This window comes from Crocodylus siamensis, chromosome 1 (assembly GCF_052110815.1).
Source record: "Crocodylus siamensis isolate JL-2025a chromosome 1, ASM5211081v1, whole genome shotgun sequence".
Taxonomy (NCBI): domain Eukaryota; kingdom Metazoa; phylum Chordata; order Crocodylia; family Crocodylidae; genus Crocodylus; species Crocodylus siamensis.
Window position 1 is genome coordinate 18,011,287 of NC_143395.1, and position 18,514 is coordinate 18,029,800.

Consider the following 18,514-nt stretch of genomic DNA (forward strand, 5'->3'; position numbering starts at 1 on the left):
TACAATAAAATAAAATGTTTGGAAGTCAAATATCCACTAGTTTTTTTTTTAATTTATATTTACTATAACATTTCTAGTACACTGCAGTAATTCAGTGCTGAGTAAGAATACTTTCCATTTACTTGTAGTCACATAAAATACTGTAAATTTATTCAAAAAAACATTTCAAGGAACTATTAATCTAAGTTAATGTAGCTCATAAGTAATAGCAATTAACACACAAACAGCACTAGGGTTGATTTGTATCTAGAAAAAGCAGATCATGCTTTGTGACTGAACTACATCAATGTAAAATGTGCATCAATACATTTTGTTAAGCAAATTAGTAATAAAACCAGTATGGCACTAAGAGGCATACAAAACTGGTAGGGATATACCAATATACAGAAACCAGAAAGACAGAACATATGTAATTCTATATCACCATAACATTTTAAATTTCTTACTTCTCTCTTTATACCGTGCCACTGCCCCAACAATGGACACTGTAGGAGTCAAGGGTATATAGGCTCTGGATCCTGCAATCAGACTGACACAGATGTATACTGAACTACCTTCTAGACATCAGTGGATCAGCTCTATAGAAAACTGATTAGAAATGACCAGTGGTGCTTACCTCATCTGGCCCCACAGGCTGTAATGGCATGGCGCACATCCATGGGCCCAATATAGCATGTAGGGCCAGTCTGTCGGTCTAATCTGGTATGTGGGGTCAGTCCATCAGTCTGATATGGTGTGCTGAACAACATCACCTGGCCTATGGTGCTCCCCATGAGTCTGGAAATTTGGTGGTAAGATGAGCCGTAACAGCATTAATTGGACAGTTGGTCCAATAAAATGATATTACAAAAAGACCTCCCCCCTCATATTTTTTCTCCAATTTATTGCTACCATATATTTTTTATAATTTGGTCTAAAAATACTTATGTAGCACTCTGAGGCTGGATCCAGACGTGCAGGCACATGCATTTCCCCGGGAATAAACAGCAGCGGCACAATATGTGCCACTGCCACTTGTGCCCAGGGAACACTCATGCACACATGCTCTGGTGCACAGCAAGTTGCCTCGGGTGAGGTAGGGGAGGTTGCAGCCTTAGCTGGGGTCCTGAGGCTTCAGCAGCAGTGATCCAGCAGCCAGCAACCCACCAACAATCTAGCAGTTAGCCAGGCTCCAGTTTCAGGCTGTGCACACTGCTCCCTTGTGTACAACCTGCTTTTTTTTCCTTGAGGGTTCTTTTTTTTTTTTGGTATCAGGATCTCCAAGTGTCAAAAAAATCCCTGCACTACAAGTTAGTAGCATATGCAGCGCCACAGACAGGTCTGCGATGCCACATACCATATGTGCGTGGTTATCTGGATGCACCCTAGATGTCCACACAATAATACTTTATAGAATATATATATAGGCAAGATCCCTGCTCTGTAAATCTTATTGTAGAAAAGCAAAATGCACTGAAAGTGCTAAGAACAGCTAAAGTGCGGTAGAGGCATTACCAGTAGAGAAACAAGCACAGCTACAGTTTAAGGAAGAATTTTAAGAAATGAGAAGAAATGTAGGAAATGGGAAGCTACTGAAGCAGAGTTACAGAAAGCATGCAGCTGGGACAGCAAGGAAGGAAAATGAATGGTTAGGAAAGAAAATGCAAAAGACTGCATGGATCAAGAAGGGCTGAAGGATGTGACACAAGAACAGGCAGAGCTAGTCCTTGCTGACACTTCAGTTTAGAGCTTAATATAACAGTATGGGAAACCTGGATAAGTAATGCTAACAAATAAATAATATTACTTTGTACATGATTAATATATCTTAATCCCTGACGGCACACAAAAAGAAGATATTAGTCTTTACTCCCAAATGCCAGATTACGAAGCTGATGATTCCTAAACCAATTACTCATTCCTTGCCTCATGTACACACAAGGCATCCTCATACACTGGTATATAGATATTCCTCTTCTAAGCTTTTAAAAAATGAATTTAGGTTACTGATGGCTCACTTACAATATATGAGAGAAATGCAACCATAGCAGATAATTCTACTGGAGACTTTGACATCACAATGATGTGTGGTGCAATAAATACCATTCATAAGAAAAGACCATGATTTTTAACCTTTGGCATTCCGGGGTCATCTTCCCACTTAGCTGGGACCCAGTGAGGTTGCCCTCTCCATTTAGAACTAAGGGAAAGACAGAGTTGTTGTGGTCCTTTGACACCTAATTCTCCTTTTGAGAATCAGCAAGATATAAAAAGGATCAAAGATGCTGAGCCAAAAGTACGTTAAATTGTATACACACTTTTGCACCTCTCAACCTACATGTATGCTAGAGGCTCAAGCCCACTCAAACCGGGGCAGACTAACCGACTAAAAGCAAACTGGATTAGCTCCAGGGACACTAACACATGCAAGATGAATTGGAAGGATATCAACAGGGTTTCCTAAGGGTCTATCCCAGGGGTGGGCAAAATATGATCTGTGGACCGAATACGGTCTGCCAAACACTTTCATCCAGACTGTGGTGCCCTCCAACAAATTGCACCCCGACCAGCCCTTCCACCCATGGGGGTGGAAGGGAGGTGCCCATGTGTACACACAGCCTCAAGCATACCCTAATGCGCCTTGCTTCCACATCTGTGGGCAGAAGAGTGCACCCTGGCCAGCATGGGCGACACAGCTGCTGCAGCCCCTGGGGACCTGTTCCGCTCCCCCAGTCTCCTCCTGGCTCCAGACAGCAAGTAAAGAAGTGGTGAGGGCAGGGCTGCAGCTGGGCAGAAGCACTGAGTTTGCGCCCCTGGGTGCAGGCTTCATGCTGGTCCCAGCCCCAGTGGCAGCTCAGAGCTCGGGTGGGCAGTGTGTGAGGGAAGATGGAGTTATGAGGACCCCCCTTACACTACCCCCATGGCATGCAGCACCAGCAGGCACTGGCAGCAGCAGGCGGGGCAATCAGGGTGCAGATGCCCAGTGGGGCGCGGCTCCAGCCATCACTACACATTGCAGTGTGGGGCATAGCTTCCACTGGGCCATCTGTATCGCCAGTGCTTCCTGCCACCACATGCAGCCCCTGCACTACTGGGGATGCGAGGCAGGGGAGGGAAGCCCCAAGTGCCTTCACCGGTGGGAGAAGAAGGCAGCTAGCTCCAGCACGCAGGGCTTCCCTCCTGTGCCAGGCAGTGCGGGAGCTGTGTGCAAGGGGCAGGGAGCGCCGACAACAGAGATGGCCCAGCAGAGGCTGTGCCCTTTGCTGTGATGTGCAGCACTAGCCAGAACCTTGTCCAACCAGGCACCTGTGCCCTAAGTGCTCTGCCTGCTGCTACACAATGGGAGGAGTGCAGGGGTCCCCACACCTGCCCCCCCTCCCTCATACCCTGCCCCCATACCCCCCACCATATCCTATGCCCCCCACATACTTCCACACCCCCTCACAAACTCCACCCCCCACCCCCACTGTCCACCACACCCCCCACACCCTACCATACACACACCTGTATCCATACCCTACTACACACACCCTACAATATACAAGAATTTAATTTTTAGTTATTATGCAATCACCTCTATAGACACTACACAAACACAAAACTTGACAAAAATATTTTCTGTAATAAAATTAAAATACATTATAGTAGGTGATTGACTTTTAGTGTACGATTTGTTTCCTTGTTCTAAGACGGTAACCGCCCCCCCCCCCCCGGAGTATTTCTGGGGGGCAAGGGGAGGGACTTCTGGTGGCAAAGGTCAGGGGGTAGGAGTGGGGCTTCTGGTCCCAAAATGGTGACAAGGGGGCAGGGGCCAACTGTTTGGGGGGGGGAAGAAGGTGCTACCCGTGCAGCCCTCAACAGCTCACCAGTATCTGTTAAGCAGCCCTCCACCTGAAATAATTGCTCACCCCTGGTCTATCCTATGTCTAGTGCTATTCACCATCTTCATTAATGATTTGGAGGATGGGACTGAGTAAAGAGTTACCAAGTTTGGAGTTGAAACCTAGCTCAGTGGAGTCACAGGAACTTTGGAAAATGGGACTGAGATCCAGAATGACCTTGACAAACTGAAAAAAACTGTCCAAAATTAAATCAAATGAAACTCAATAAAGATAAATGCAAAACCCTGCACTTCAGAGAGAACAAATACAGACTGGCTAGGCTGCAGTGTAGGCTGCTACAGAAAAAGACCTAATGTATCATATGAATATGAATAAATTGAATATGGGTCAACAGTGTGCTCCTGTTTCAGAAAAAAGTCAATAGTCTACTGAGTTGTATTTACAAGGGTGTTGCCTCCAAATCAAGGGTTGTGATTCTCCTACTCTGCTCAACAATGGTATTCTGTCTAGCTCATCTGGAGCACTGTGTCTAGTTTTGGGTACTGACTTCAAGAAAAATGTGGACAAAATAGAAAGAATCCATCAAAGAGCAACAAAAATGGGGTGTAAGAAAATTGACTGTATGAAAAAAGGTTGGAAGAATGAGATTTATTCAAATTTGAGAAGGGAAGACAGAGAGGGGGATTTGGTAACATAACAATCTTCAAATATAGGATGCTTATAAAAAAAAAAGACCATTTCTATCTCCATAAGTGACCAGACAAGAAATCACAGTCTTTTATTACAATATAATAAATTCAGGTTGGATATTAAGCAAAATTCTCTCACTATGAGAGTGTTTAAGCATTGGGCCAGATTATTTAAATTGTATAATCTCCATTCTTGGAAGGTTTCAAGAACACTTTCCCAGGATGGCTTAGACAGAAATGATCCCTCCTTGAGCAAAGGATTGTTCTACAGTAGGGGTGTCCAACTGTCCATCCAGCCAATGAGGAATTAATGTGAAGCCCATGGGCTGCCCAGCCATCCCTTCCCCTTGTATCTCCTATAGCAACTGCCAGGATTTTTAGGGTGGTCCAGTAAACCCCATTACATTTTAGGATCCACTTCCAGGCTGCCGAGATTTTGTATATGTTCTAGTTTTGTCAAGAACATTTCACACAGATGTAAAAAGGCTTTTCCTAACAAAACTCTCTTTTCCCAGACAGTTCCTAAATGTCTCCGCTCATTTATTGAAGATTGTGCATTTAAAATTAATTTTAAATACTGCTTACCAAAACTACAACATATGTTCTGTTGTAAAGAAAAAACATTAATCAGTGATATAAATGAAATATGTACTGGTTATCTAGCAGTCCACATAAAAATTAATTTTATCCAGTGTCTTCCACAACAGAAATAACTACTAATTCTAGTAACTAGTCATGGAGATTTGAGGCACTCTAACATTCATTTGTATTAATTTCACCAACTACATTATGGACAAATTACTATCCTTTTGCCTGCTTGTCACTTTCTATTAAAAACCACTTGGAATCACCCTTTAAAAGTTGTTTTCATTCAAAATGTTGAACGATATCTCCTATTTCACATTTTATGAACTATTCTTTAACTTATATTTCAGATGAAAGAGTAAAAAGTTAGTACTTAAATTTTTAACTGAGATTTTATGAACAAGATTCTAATTTTAATCATCTGGTCTAATTTTTTTTTTTTTAAGAAATCTTTTTTTTAAATCATCTTTCTTAAACACCCCCCCACACACACACACAAATCTTCTCAATGCGCACAAAAGAGATATTTTTTTGGCTGTATTCAGTACTATTTAATATAGAATGACTTACTGTTTTCTTTTGGAGTAAAAACTTTTCTCCTAAGTGGGACACTAAAGATTTATTTTTAGGAACACACTATATCATACAGGAATTACTGTTTAAGATGTTGAATCAAGTTATGGATGCTTAATAGAAGCTGTTTTTACTAAGTGGCTTGTTTAAAATTAATTAAAAAAAATTACTTTGGGGACTGGCTGGCTTAGGGATTGGTAACGTAATACAGAACCTGGAACCAAGAAGTCAAATTTTAACAGTGAATGTAATTAATCATTGAAACAGATTGCCAAGGGATGTGTAAATCCTCCACTACTTGTAATCTTTATTTCAAGCTTGGATATTTTTTTCTAAAATATGTGCTGTAATCTAACCATAAGTTACTAGATACAGGAACAGATGCAGGAGTCACCAACTGAAATTCCATGGCCTGTAGTTAAGTACAAGGTGAAAACAATTCATCATGCGGATCCCGTAAAAATGTGCGAATCCAAAACATTTTACCTCTACGTCATTATTTAAAATCAAGGCATGAGTCAGAAGTGACTAAAGAACATTTTCATCAAAACGATTACAGTTCTATATAAATTAGCCAAAAATTAACAAATATTACCATTACAGCTGATCTCCTTTCTGCATATCAACTGATACCAAAGTGGCATTTACAGCATAGGTATACTTCCTCAGAGTTGGAGTAATCAAGTTAATTCTCACAACTGGCATCATACTAATTGATTTATTTAATTAGGGCCTATTTTGTATGCCCAGCAGTGATCCCTGTAGGTCCCTGCTGGTGGTGGTTATTGCAAGATTTGCAATGCCATTCAAAATGACTTTCCCATTACTTCAGTTTCAGGGTCTGTCTATAAAGTATATTGGAACTCTTATAAATTAATGGAAAAGAAACATGCAACTGCAATTCTTGTTAATTTTTTTTTTTTGAGTGTGGGAAAGGAGGAAAACCATTTCTAATTACAACTGTCTAATAAATAAGGTGTCAGTTGTAATTAGGTAATTCAAGGTGTCAAATGAAATTTTGGTTCTCCTAAAACAATATTAGGCAGTCCGCGGTGGTCCGCTCTTCTCTTCATAAGAAAATGAACACAATGCACAACTCTGTTCTGTTAAAACAAATGGGAAAATTCCAACTTACTTCGGGGGGGCGAGGGGGGAAGGGATAAGAGGAAAACTATGAAGAGGAGATTACCAGTGAACCTTTCATGTGATCCCAAGATATTTATTGAACAATGTAATGGCTCTCTATGAAAAACACCTAATACTCTTTTGTATTCATCACCCATTTAAAGTTACATTAATATTAATCACAAAAAAAGCTTTCATGACAGCTACAGTGTCTTAAATGCATTTTTTTTCTTGGCACAAAATTATTCAGTTATCATTATTGCCATAGTTCATATCAGAGAAAAAGGCTTGCCCTTGCAATGCACTGAAGTTGGCAAAGTTAGCAAAAAATCTTCTGTGAAAGCTGCTTTCAGTAGGTTCCAAAAAGTGATCTAGGTAGAGGCTATTTATTGGTACTCAAATATATTCCAGCCCCAAGATATGACTGCCTGCTGTGTTTCTGCTACAGGAGTTTGAAACTACTTATTTCTAGTCAGCATATAAAATGTGTTTACTTAAGGCTGATTGTGAATTTTTTATTTTAGGTAGCCTTCTCAGACAACTAACCGCTAGAAAAATAGCCAGAACCCTATATACATTTATTCGTATACAAACATCATTTATAAATCATACATGTTCATTTAAAAGCTTTTACGAAAAACAACATTATCCTTACAGATTTTCAGTTCTCAGTGAGAAAAGCATCCTTTCTCTCCTCCTTCAACGCTCCAATCCCCCTTACTGGCATTAAGTTTACTACGGCTTGCAACTCTAAGGCCACCGCTGACAATTTGCTTCCTTCCTGCATTTATGCTATTACTACACAGCTAATACCGATATGTAAAAAAGTAAAAGTTTCTTGGGGAAAGGCCCGTTCTTATGCAGTCTTTGGACAGTTATAAAATACAAAATAAAATAATATTCACATGTATCATTTAAAAAAAATAATAAACCAGAGCACAGCAATATTTACCATGTGGATTTGGAGCACTGCCTGGAGAATTTGGATTGCTTATACAACAACTATGTCAGCAGCTTGTAAGTAATATTTTTGCTCACACATTTCTTTTTCTTTAGAAGGTGTTATGCCCATGGCTCTCAGACCAGGTCTGTCACCTTTCGCAATATTAGAAGTACCTGTCCACATGAATAAACTACACTCTTTGAACTAACATTGGGAATAGGATTGTTTTTCCCAGGCCTTGTTTATGAAGAAGTCCATCCGGAGCCTCATATCTTGCTGCTACTTCTATACACAGCGCTTCATAAGAACTGCCATTTACTGGGTCAGACCATAAACCCAGGCTGCCCACTACCCTGTGTCACACAATGGCAGAGTGTGAAAGCTAACAGGGAGTGAACTGGGGCTGACCAGGGGTTTTTTCCACTGTTCCACTCTCACTTGCCGCCTCCAACATTTAAGGCCAGAACTACTGATTCAAAGGCTCTATTCCTAACTCTCAAGCTCAAGAATTACTGATACCCCTTTCCTCTAAAAATTTATCCATTCCCCTTTAGAAACTAGCTAAACACTCAGCTTCCACAACATCTGGTGGCAGAGCTCCACAATTTAATTACACAGTAGTTGCACCTACACGTGCTTTACTGCAGAGCTAACTAATTAACCCCACAGTACAGCGTCACTGTCTACATGTGTGCTGGTATTATGGTACAGTAAATTAATTAACTCTGCTGTAAGATAGTACTGGCCTAGACAGTACCACCTTACAGTGGAGTAATTAAGTACGACAAAACACATGTGTAGACAGTGATGGGGCTGGCTAGGGCACAAGGATACCAAAGTGCAGGGTCTGCCTGCTGCACAGCTTCACACGTTAGCACTTTCATGCCCCAACCAGCCCCACCTCTGCTCAATGCTGCCACCCAGAGCCTGGGGCTAACACCCTGAGCCTACTGGCAATCCAGGGCTGCTCCGTACCAGCTGCTGTCCTGGGTACACGTGTAGACGCTGTGCCTGGGAGCAGCCGACTCAACTCCAACGGTCCGGAATTTATTGCATCACATTAATTTCACGCATTAATTAAATGCACCCAGCGTAAAAAAAAAAAACAGTAGGTAGTAAGTTTAAAACTAACAAAAGAAGTTAAATTTTGTGACCCCTAGTTCTTATGATCATTTTAAACTATGCAGAAGCTCCAGCCAGTACTCCTAGGTTAAAGTTACGTTCGGAAGTCACAACGTAAACTCCTGGCTTGTCAGAAGACTGAGGGGAAATAAATAGTTACGAGGATAAGTAGAAAAGAAACAGAAGCAAACAAAGCTGGAAGAACAGATACAAATGAGGCAAGGAAAATTTGGCAGCGAAAAAAAAAAACCAAAAAACACACTGGAAATGGAAAAAGGCACAGCAACTGAAACGGTGAGCCACACCTCTGAAAAATTAAGAACATGTGTGAGCCTGTGTGTCATTAGGGGTAGGGAGCACTGCACAGAGGTCACACTGCTTGTTCTCTTATCAGTCTTGAATAGCACTGAAAGAACAGTGCGACACCCCATGAAACAAGGCCTCTGGATTAGCATCTTTTAAAACTGCCTAAGAAGGAAGAGACCTTAGACCCAGTTTACACTGACAAAACCACCGAAGATAATACAGTAAGTTTAAGAATAGCGCTCAGACTTTTATAGCAAGTAAAGTGTGAGGCACAACTTTTCATTGTGTGCGATTGGTATTTACAGTTCTAATCATGCCTGCAAGGGCCATGCCAGGTCATCAAATCCAATCACCCACTCCTGTCAGCACATAATATGATCCTTGGCAGAATCTTATCAATATGCATCTTACGAAAGCAAATTTACCTATTAAATCTAATTTCAACTGACCTAACTCCATTAATTATATCAAGTGTAGGGTATGTTGCTATTTAAATCATTACTGTACCTGATCCAAGAAAAAAAATCTGTTAAAATAATCTGAAATTTATTGCTGAAGTTTACCATCTCAAAACATTGCTGAAACTTTGCAGAATTGGGTCCATTATTATGGCGTCTGTGAGAAACAGATACAATATGCTGTAAAGAAATAAACAATTGATACTCTGACAAATGGATTTAGAGAATTAGAAATAATTTCAATACAAAACTAAGGAGAAAATGCCAAGACAATGTTTACTTTTAAAATGTAAATAAATGGACAGGGATTTTCCCCAGGAAAGTTCTCTATTTTAATGCAATTAGATTTATTGACTTAAAAAGGATGAGAACGTAAAAAATTTACATTTAAGAGACTCTTGTCAGCTTCCACAACTTCTGGAAGCTGGAACTGGCTTAGAAGTGGATCCTGACATTTTTTGCTGGGAACAAAAATGTAAACAACAAGCAGGAAGGCAGTATCACCCTAAACCATTACTGAGACAGGACGTGGTGTTAGCTACTGTAGCAGCCTGCACACCATGCCCTCCAGAGAGCATGGTCTGCTAGCTAGAAGGCATATTTAGCCCGCAGCTGACAAGCGCATTACCGCAGTCAGCACAACGTTGCATCCAAGGATCTGTGCAGCTCTTCCCAAGCAATAGTAAAATGAGCCCCATGGAACAATCTCCAACCCTGGCCAGAACTGTTGCTACAAAAGTCACCTGCTACCCTTTATTATATTCAGATGGTATCTAAACCCCCAAGTATAGGCTCTGGCCAAGGCAGAACTTGTTTTCTTGTCTTCATTATGCAAATAGAATAATGTTAAATTACGAGAGTTTTGCTAGCTTTACATGAGCAGATTAGAGAGGAAATAAAAGCATATTTGACATGTGCTTTCTTGTTACTGATGTTATTTCATGCTCCAGCAAACTAAGCATCAGCTAAATAAGGATCACAACAAATACTAAATGCTCAGATTTGAGTCTGTTTATCAAACTAGAGGACTCCTTAGTAGATTCAAAGGTGCAGGTAAAGTGTCTCTTTGATGCATCTTCTATGATTTGCTATTCCATTCCCCAGAAAATGTTTTTTGAAGCAAGTGTATAGGAATCACGTATGTTGACGTACTTCTGCCGAAATGAAATCCAAGCAAGATGGCCCTATTTGATTGACATCAGAAGCACATAAATTACCCTTATTTCTAACAAGAGGGAAAAATGAGTGATGAAGTCCTATCTCCTGGGATACAGCTATTTGTCTTTAGAGGATATGATAAAAAAGAACTGCATTTTAGGCTTCAGTACCATTGAAGTGATCAGCAAAATTCTCATCAAGGTCAATGGGAGAAGAATCAGCAAAATTCCCATTGAAATCAATGAGAAAAGAATCAGACCTTTAATTAAAACAGCACCATAAAGGCTAATGATTTTTCTTTTTCTTGCCAGTGACATTAATTCAAGTCCACTTGAGGAGTGTGTCTAGTTGGTGGAAGGCTTAGGAACAGCAGGGAGAGATGTAATCACGTTTTAATTAAAAACTGATCCTGATCCACAACCCAGAAATGGCCAGTGAAGGTCTAACGCAGCAGTGGAAGGCGTTTTAACTGAATCGTCCTAAACATACTGCCTTCTTTAGAAACGCAGGCCGCTGAATAAACCGCAGCGTGAAACACCAGTGCATCTCAGAGCCTGCCACAGGCACGATGAGCTGTTTGGAAAACAACATGGGGATGGCGAGAACGAATGCTCTGAAGACGACAGTGGCTTTCCTCGTCTGCAGCGGGTCCAGTCTGGGAACAAATGCTTGATACACCACGTTCTGCCTCATGCCTGGATGGCTGTTAGGACTTAAGTCTCCTGCACAACATCCTGGGAGACCAGCCTTTTGTCAGCCACCAGAGATCCAATCTCTGCAAAAATCTTGACTGCAAAAGGCTCCAGCTAAGGCCATCCTGAGGCCAAGCAGCTCTCTCCTCCTTACTGGAACATCTCCCTGGCAAGGACATGGCATCCCTGTCCCTTTCTCCTGCCCTGAAAGGGCTGACTCCCATGCCTGCAAATCCCCCAGGCTCAGCCGGGATGAGAAAAGGGGGGTGGGGGGGATTGTTGTTTTTCAATCCAGTCTCCAACACCAAGGTGACCTGCAAGGCTCCCTGTGCAGCCTCAAAGCCTCCGACTCCCTGCACCAGGGCTGCTACAGTCTGTAGCCTCCGATGGATCCCGGAGGGGGAGCGGGCTGTCAGGGGAGAAGGTGACAACCCCTGCAGCAGCCGCGCTGAGGGGAGATCCGGGCAGAGAAACTGCCAGGGGTCCCTCGGACAGGGGCAATCGGGGAGGGGGTTTGGCTCCCGGTTGGGGGGGAAGGAAGACCCGCTGCGTGTGCTGCACCCCCCAGAGCACTGCAGCGTGTGGAGCCAGGGGGCTACGAGGGCTGGGCATCGAAAGCGGCTGCAGGGGCTGGTGCCTGCAACGGGGTTCAGGGGCTTACAGAGGGATAGAGGGGGGCTGGTGCCTGGAGACAGCTTGGCTGGTGGGTGCAGGGGGGCTGGTGCTTGCAATGAAGGTGCACGGGGGGTTGGTGGGTGCAGGGGAGTTAGTGCCTGCAGATGGGTGCAGGGGGGTTGGTGCTTGCAGCCAAGGTGCAGGGGGCTTGGTGCCTGAGGACAGGTGCAGGGGGGCTGGTGGGCACAGGGTTAGTGCTTGCCGTGAGGTGCAGGGGGTTGGTGCTTGCAGAGAAGGGGCAGGGGGTGGGGGTTGGTGCCCGCGGTGCGTGCAGGGGCCGGTGCAGCGCTGGGCGCTGCGAGCGGCTGCAGGGCGGGACGCCCGATGCACACGGGCTCCGACGCTCGCGGAGGGCTGCAGGGGCGGCCGGGCTCCCTGCCCGCGGAGCCCGCCCCGCTGCCCCTCCCCGAGCCGCCCGGTCCCCGCTGCTCCGCCGCCCCGGGCACGGCTCCGCTGCCGGCCGCCCGCGAGCGCCGCCTGCCCGCGTCCCCTCCGCCGCCCGCGGCAGGGACGGGCGCCCCAGCCCTGCCGCCGGCGGCACCGGCCCTCCGCGCGCAGCCGGGCAGCGCCGCCCTGTCCCGGGACCGGTTGCGGGACGCCCCCCGCGGGGGTCCCCAAGGCGGCCGCTGCCCCTGCAGGCGGACCCGCGCGCACGCAGAGGCGAGGAGCCGCCGCCGCTCCTGTGCCCGCGGCGGGCGGGCGGGCGGGCGGTCGCGGGCACACTTACAGCTAGCGCCGGGCGGTGTCACCTTAGGGCACGGGAGGCGAGTGGGAGCGAGGAAGGGCCGGGCACCGCAGCTTCTCTCTGCAGCTTAAATCCCCCTCGGATCGCGCCCGCGAGCCCGGCGGCTGCTACCCCGCGTCCCCCCGCTCTGCTCTGCGCCGCGGCTCCGGAGTCCCACGGACATGCACGGCTCCCGGCTGGCTGGAGCCGCCTGCGCACGCGCTGCCGGCTCCCGGCTCGGTGCAGTGCCGGATTTTGCTCCCCATCTGATTTGGCTCCCGAGAGGCGAGAGCATGCGCAGATCCCCGCGCCCAACCCGCTGCCCTCCGCCGCCGCCAGACAGCGGCTCCCTACCCGGGGGGGGGGGCAGGGGCAAGGTTGGGGCGCTCAGGGAGGGAGCAAAGGGCAGGAGGAGGAGGGAGAGAACAGGGGGGAAGAAGGGAGCAAACTTCCAGCTGGGAGGGTGAGAGGCGACAAAGATGAGTCCAGGGAGAGCATGAGCCAGGGGACGGGGAGGTGGAGAAATGCATGGGGCAGAGGAGAGCAGCGTGTGGGGAGAAGCCCATGGCGCAGAGACAGAGCATCCCAGATGTGACTGCATTTAAAAGGGCAGGTGAGGTTCTTTTTGAGTAGATGGGATGTCTTTGATTAGACCATGTTGATCTAATACAAGACTTCCCATCTACTCAGAGAACCTGCCCATGTCCTCAGACCAACAGGGCTACAACCAAAAACCCAACTGCATTAAAAAAAATACACAAGACAAGCGTGGAGTGAACTTGAGGTGGTTGTTTTCACACCAGCACCTTATCTGGCCTTTGTGGTGGCGGGGTTTTCCTTCATCTTCAGGTCACCTTTAAGATACCGTCCTTTCTGCCAGAGCGTTTTCCATCACAAACATAAAGTGGATTCCCCCCCGCCCCACTTAAGTCACCACAGGGATTCAACAACAAAGCAGACTGCAGGCCCCTATACAGCCAACCTCATCCTTATTCCTTCCCGTGGTCAAAAACAGAAACGCTGGGGCAATACCTTGGTTGCACACACTGTGCCCTCAGAGATTAGTGCTATCTATCAGCTTTACACCTACAGTGGAGTGATTCATTGGTTCTAGACAGCACGCTGCTGTATGGGTTCGGTAGAAATCATTGTAGTATGCAAAGGAAAAGGGTTATTATGTAATGGGCGATGGTATGGTTGACTATAATGTACAAGCATTAGTTTAATAATAGTTTTAGCAGAGAGAGAGAAAGGGAGAGAGGCAGTCAAAATGCTAATGTCAGGGTAGAAAGTGTTAAGCCTTAGACAAAAGAAAGGATAGATATGCTAAACAGGAGCAAAGGTGGTAGACAATAGCAAAAAGATTGGTATGCAAGCTACTTGGCTCCAGTGCATTTAAGAACAGGCTAAAGCAAAACAAGTAACTAGAAGGAGGTTTTGTGTTGGGGAATACAAACTAGGCACATGTGGAAATTTGAGGCTATATTTGATCAGTTTCTGACATGCAAAAAGAAATTATATAATGAGAAATCCAGGGGGGTTAAACAGAGCACAAGAGAGCAGTTGTTTGCCAGTGTGAGCTGCTCTGCTGGAGCCAACCAGCATGGGACAGCTCGATTCTCCCTCACTAGCCCAGTTGTAGGTCTTCTGATTAAATGCTTGTAACTACCGCGTGGGTGCTGTCAATTCAATTTGAAATGTAAAATAACTGTATAACTGCTACCAGCCTTCAGATTTAATAAAGGAGTTTTAGATGAATTAGTGACATAGTCAGTCCAATTCCAACAACACTTTGAAACCTACTACAAAAATATAGATGCTAGCTTCCAGTTAGTCCTGCTCACTTTTTAAATAAACAAATGGCCTTTCTTCTTTCTTCTTGTTTTAATAATTATTTGTAGTTTAGTAGCTCCAAGAGGTCAGAGCTCCAGTGGTCAGTGCAAGAGGTCAGTGTTGATATTTTGTGAACATACAATCATAAGACAGTCCCACTACTGAAGCTTTCCTAATTTTTGCACAGTTTTGCAAAGGTTTATACACACGTTTAACTTTATGTGAGTAGTCCCGCTGACTGTTCACAACACAACACATCAAGTCCTGATTATGCAACTATTAATTGGGTTTTGAAGAAGGATTTGAAGAAGGATATTATTTTTTTGATGTATATTATTTAATTGTATGGGATAATTCTATTTTTATTAGAGAGCCCCAATCAATAGCAAAGCTGGACTGGCAAAATCTTGTACAATCTTGTAAAGACTCAGTACTTTTCCTATTATTTTGTGATCAGTCTCAATTAGCATTTTAAATACTGCATCTTTGCCTACTTAAACAATTACAAAAATAAAAGTTATGGAGGGGGGAACCCCCCTTGGAAATTCCCAAATGCATTAATCTTAGTTTCAAAACCATTTAAGGTTACATTGTGACTTACAATGCACACCTGTAAAATATTCAGAGCTGTCCATTGAGTGGGGTAAAACGGGGCAACTGCCCTAGGCCTGGTGCTTCGGGACGCCCAGTGGAGCTGAGTGGAGTCACCACAGCCCCTCCCAGGGGCCTGCCTGGAGCTGGCGGCTCAGCCTTGCATCACGAAAGAAGTGTCCGGCTGTGTGCCACCCCTCCTGCTGTGCCCACTAGCTTTGCAGCCACTGAAGAGCAATTCATCCAAGGCTCATGGGATCTGGTTGGCTCTGGACACCAAATTTCATTGCTACACCACTGCCGTGCCCTGCCTTTGCGGGGGCCCATGGCCCTGCACAGTGTTAAAGGGGCCCTGCACAGGCTGATTTGCCCGGGGCCTCATACCCCACTAGGGTCGGCACTGAAAATAATGATAACACAATAAGTAGAAGTGGATGTAGTGCTAGGTTCTTTGTTTACGCTCCTGGGTTAAGTCTCTGAAATTCCTGACAGTCTTCTTCTGTCTTGACTAATTTAAGTGATGTTGTGTCATCTGCGTATTTTGCCACCTTGTGGCTTTCTTTTCTTTTCAAATAATGTATAAACCTGTTAACGGTGCCTAGCATGAAATGTTATGGCAACAATTCACTTTTAGCTATGACAAAAACTGACTTTCCCCCCTCCTGGTTTTCTGCCCAGTTTTTGATTCATGACAGTAGTCACTCTCACCAATATGTTCACGTCAGTATTTCTGAGTGTCCATCTTAAGTCTGTACAGCAATCACTGCAGTGTCTGTAGCTCAGACAAAGGCACTTGAGTTAGCTTTAAACTAGGCTTGCTCAGGTACTGATAGCAGTTTTGGCAGGGGCTGCATGGAGCTCTGTGGGTTAATCACCTAGATATTTACTCAGCTTCTCTGGTGGCTTTTGCAGCCCAGGCTGGGTTTTGTGCAGCCCTGGTCACACCTGAGCTAGCTTGTTGAAAGCTGGGTTAGAAATGTCTGCATGAGCTACAGCCACTGCAGCAACTGCAGGAGACAAAAACTAAACTTAAAGGGGCCCTGTTTTCAAAATGCGCTGGGAACTCACTTGTCAAAAAACAGGCCATTTTTAGCTATTTCTAGCCTAGGAAAACTGGTTAAGTTTAAAGCAAGTTTGCTAGCACAGATTTAAACAGGACATGTGGTAACATCCTGCCCTCATTGAATTGAACGGCAGAACTCTCAATAGCTTCCAGGAAGCATCAATAGGCAGGACAAATTGTGTAACATGTTGTAAACAGGGCGAGTAATGTTTAAATTAGGGTCTTGACCCTGTGTAAAATCATGTTAGTTAAAGCATCCTGTGATGAATGTATCTGACAATACAATCTGTTTTATTCAGGGTTTTGGATATTATAAATTATATTAACTTGTCAGTTAGTAATGTTAAAAGATTTTTTAAATAAAGGGTTGGATCAAACAATGAAGTTAGAGAAGGCCAGCAATCCAATTCAAAATTTTTGTTTAGTATAAATCAGAGTATTTTTTAGGACAGGAGTGAGAAGCAGGGATGGAAGTCTAAGTACGCGTTACTTTCTTAATCTTAGGTACTTATCTACCCCCTCACAGTATCTGATCATAGTATCCACAACATATTTATTGTCCTCCAAATACCCTTACAAAGTAAGAAAGTACTATGAGCTTTGTTATATAGATGGAAAGCTGAGGCAAAGAGATTAAGGGCTAAATCCTCTTTCACCCTTGCACACCTGAGTGACACACATATAGTCGCATTTTTGTTGAACGCGATGTTGCTTAATTAAACTTTTTATATGTCATTTAGAAAAACTTCTCCAATAGGAAATATATGTAGAAACACTTAGCTGTTCTAAGAAAAAATAAATTCAAAAGCTAAATCATTACAGCTTTTAGAATAAATAAGCAAAATTATGTCTTGATTTGGGTGAAGGCCTCATTTCCCCATTGTTAAGAGAGAGCTGTCAAAAACTGCTTAGCTGACAAAAATGGAGGACAGGTTACAGAGTCCATTTCTGAGAGCTGATACAGAAAGCACATCCCTTTTTCACCCTTTTTTCAGATCCTGGCCATAGAGCTTAATGACTAATAGAGAAATTCTTCAGAAATCACATTCCCTCACCCCTTTTCCGTACTGCACCACATACAGCATCTGACATGGTTCTTCAGTAACAAACTGCATTCCCTTGATCAGTGCTGGAGGCGTGTGAGGAGATCAAATTTCTTCACCACTACTACTGCCACCACCACCACTACTTGTTATTATTATTATTTGCCTAGGGAAAGTCCCTGTCTTGAAGAGCTTACATTTTATCACCTATTAGAAATCTTGAACCCTTGAATCTTGCAACTTTTTGCAGAAGGAGCAAAACACTGCTGCTTCCCCCATCTACAGCCCTTCCCTCCCCAAAAAGGAATACTACATACCAGTAGGTGTGTAATATCTGAATTTGCAGAGAGGCAAATTAGCAGGGATGCATGCCCTCCCCTCCTCCATCTTCCTCTTCACCCAAACACACAGTGCACCCCTAAGGAGACAGAGAATTCAACCATTAATAGTTTCATGCATGAATCTTCCAAAAGGATCCAGGGCATCATTCTCTCAGCAGGTGGCTTATGGCTAAGGAGGTGGTTTGGTTTTGTTTTTACTATAACCTCCTATTTTAACTGACACCGATATAATTGCAGATTACTATTTAAGTGGTTGATTTTTTCTTCCAAATTGTGTATTGAACATTTTCTGAGATTATCTACACGTATGGATTGTGCTGGAAACAAGAACAGATGAAATATATCTCCTATACACATAACTAAGTTCCATTTATATCTATATCTCTATATATACAAATATGTATTTGTGTGTGTGATTGTGTGTGCAAAAAGCTTATATATGTGTGTGTATGCATGTATATATAGGCATATGCAAGTATATATGTATATGTATATACACATGTATGGGTATGGGTATATATACATGGAGATATATAAGCTTCTGCTTTCTATATATGAACACACATCAGCACCCATTTCCTCTGTACATATGCATATACATCCTAATGTTTTCAAATGTCTAATATATAATATTAACGGAATGATTTCCCTCTTGCCTCACCCTTCTTAGCTACAGTTTCTTAAGGTTGAGACTCACTTGCCTGTTATACAGGGAACTGAAAGCAGCAATGCGGCTGTGAGGATTGGCAGGAAGGGTCTGCTTCAAGGCTTT

At 43.9% G+C, this 18,514-nt stretch overlaps 1 protein-coding gene across 2 annotated transcripts in view; it reads right to left on the reverse strand.

Moving 5' to 3' along the window:
* The window catches only part of VSNL1 (visinin like 1), a 159,282-nt gene extending 146,149 nt beyond the window's left edge, over positions 1-13,133 (reverse strand). The window contains exon 1 of one of the 2 annotated variants that reach the window (XM_090031832.1): positions 12,875-13,133. The gene's annotated coding sequence lies outside the window, so the exon portion shown is untranslated. The remainder of the gene's footprint in view (positions 1-12,874) is intronic. The other variant, XM_090031831.1, reaches the window with a different exon arrangement.
* Between the last annotated feature and the right edge of the window lie 5,381 nt (positions 13,134-18,514).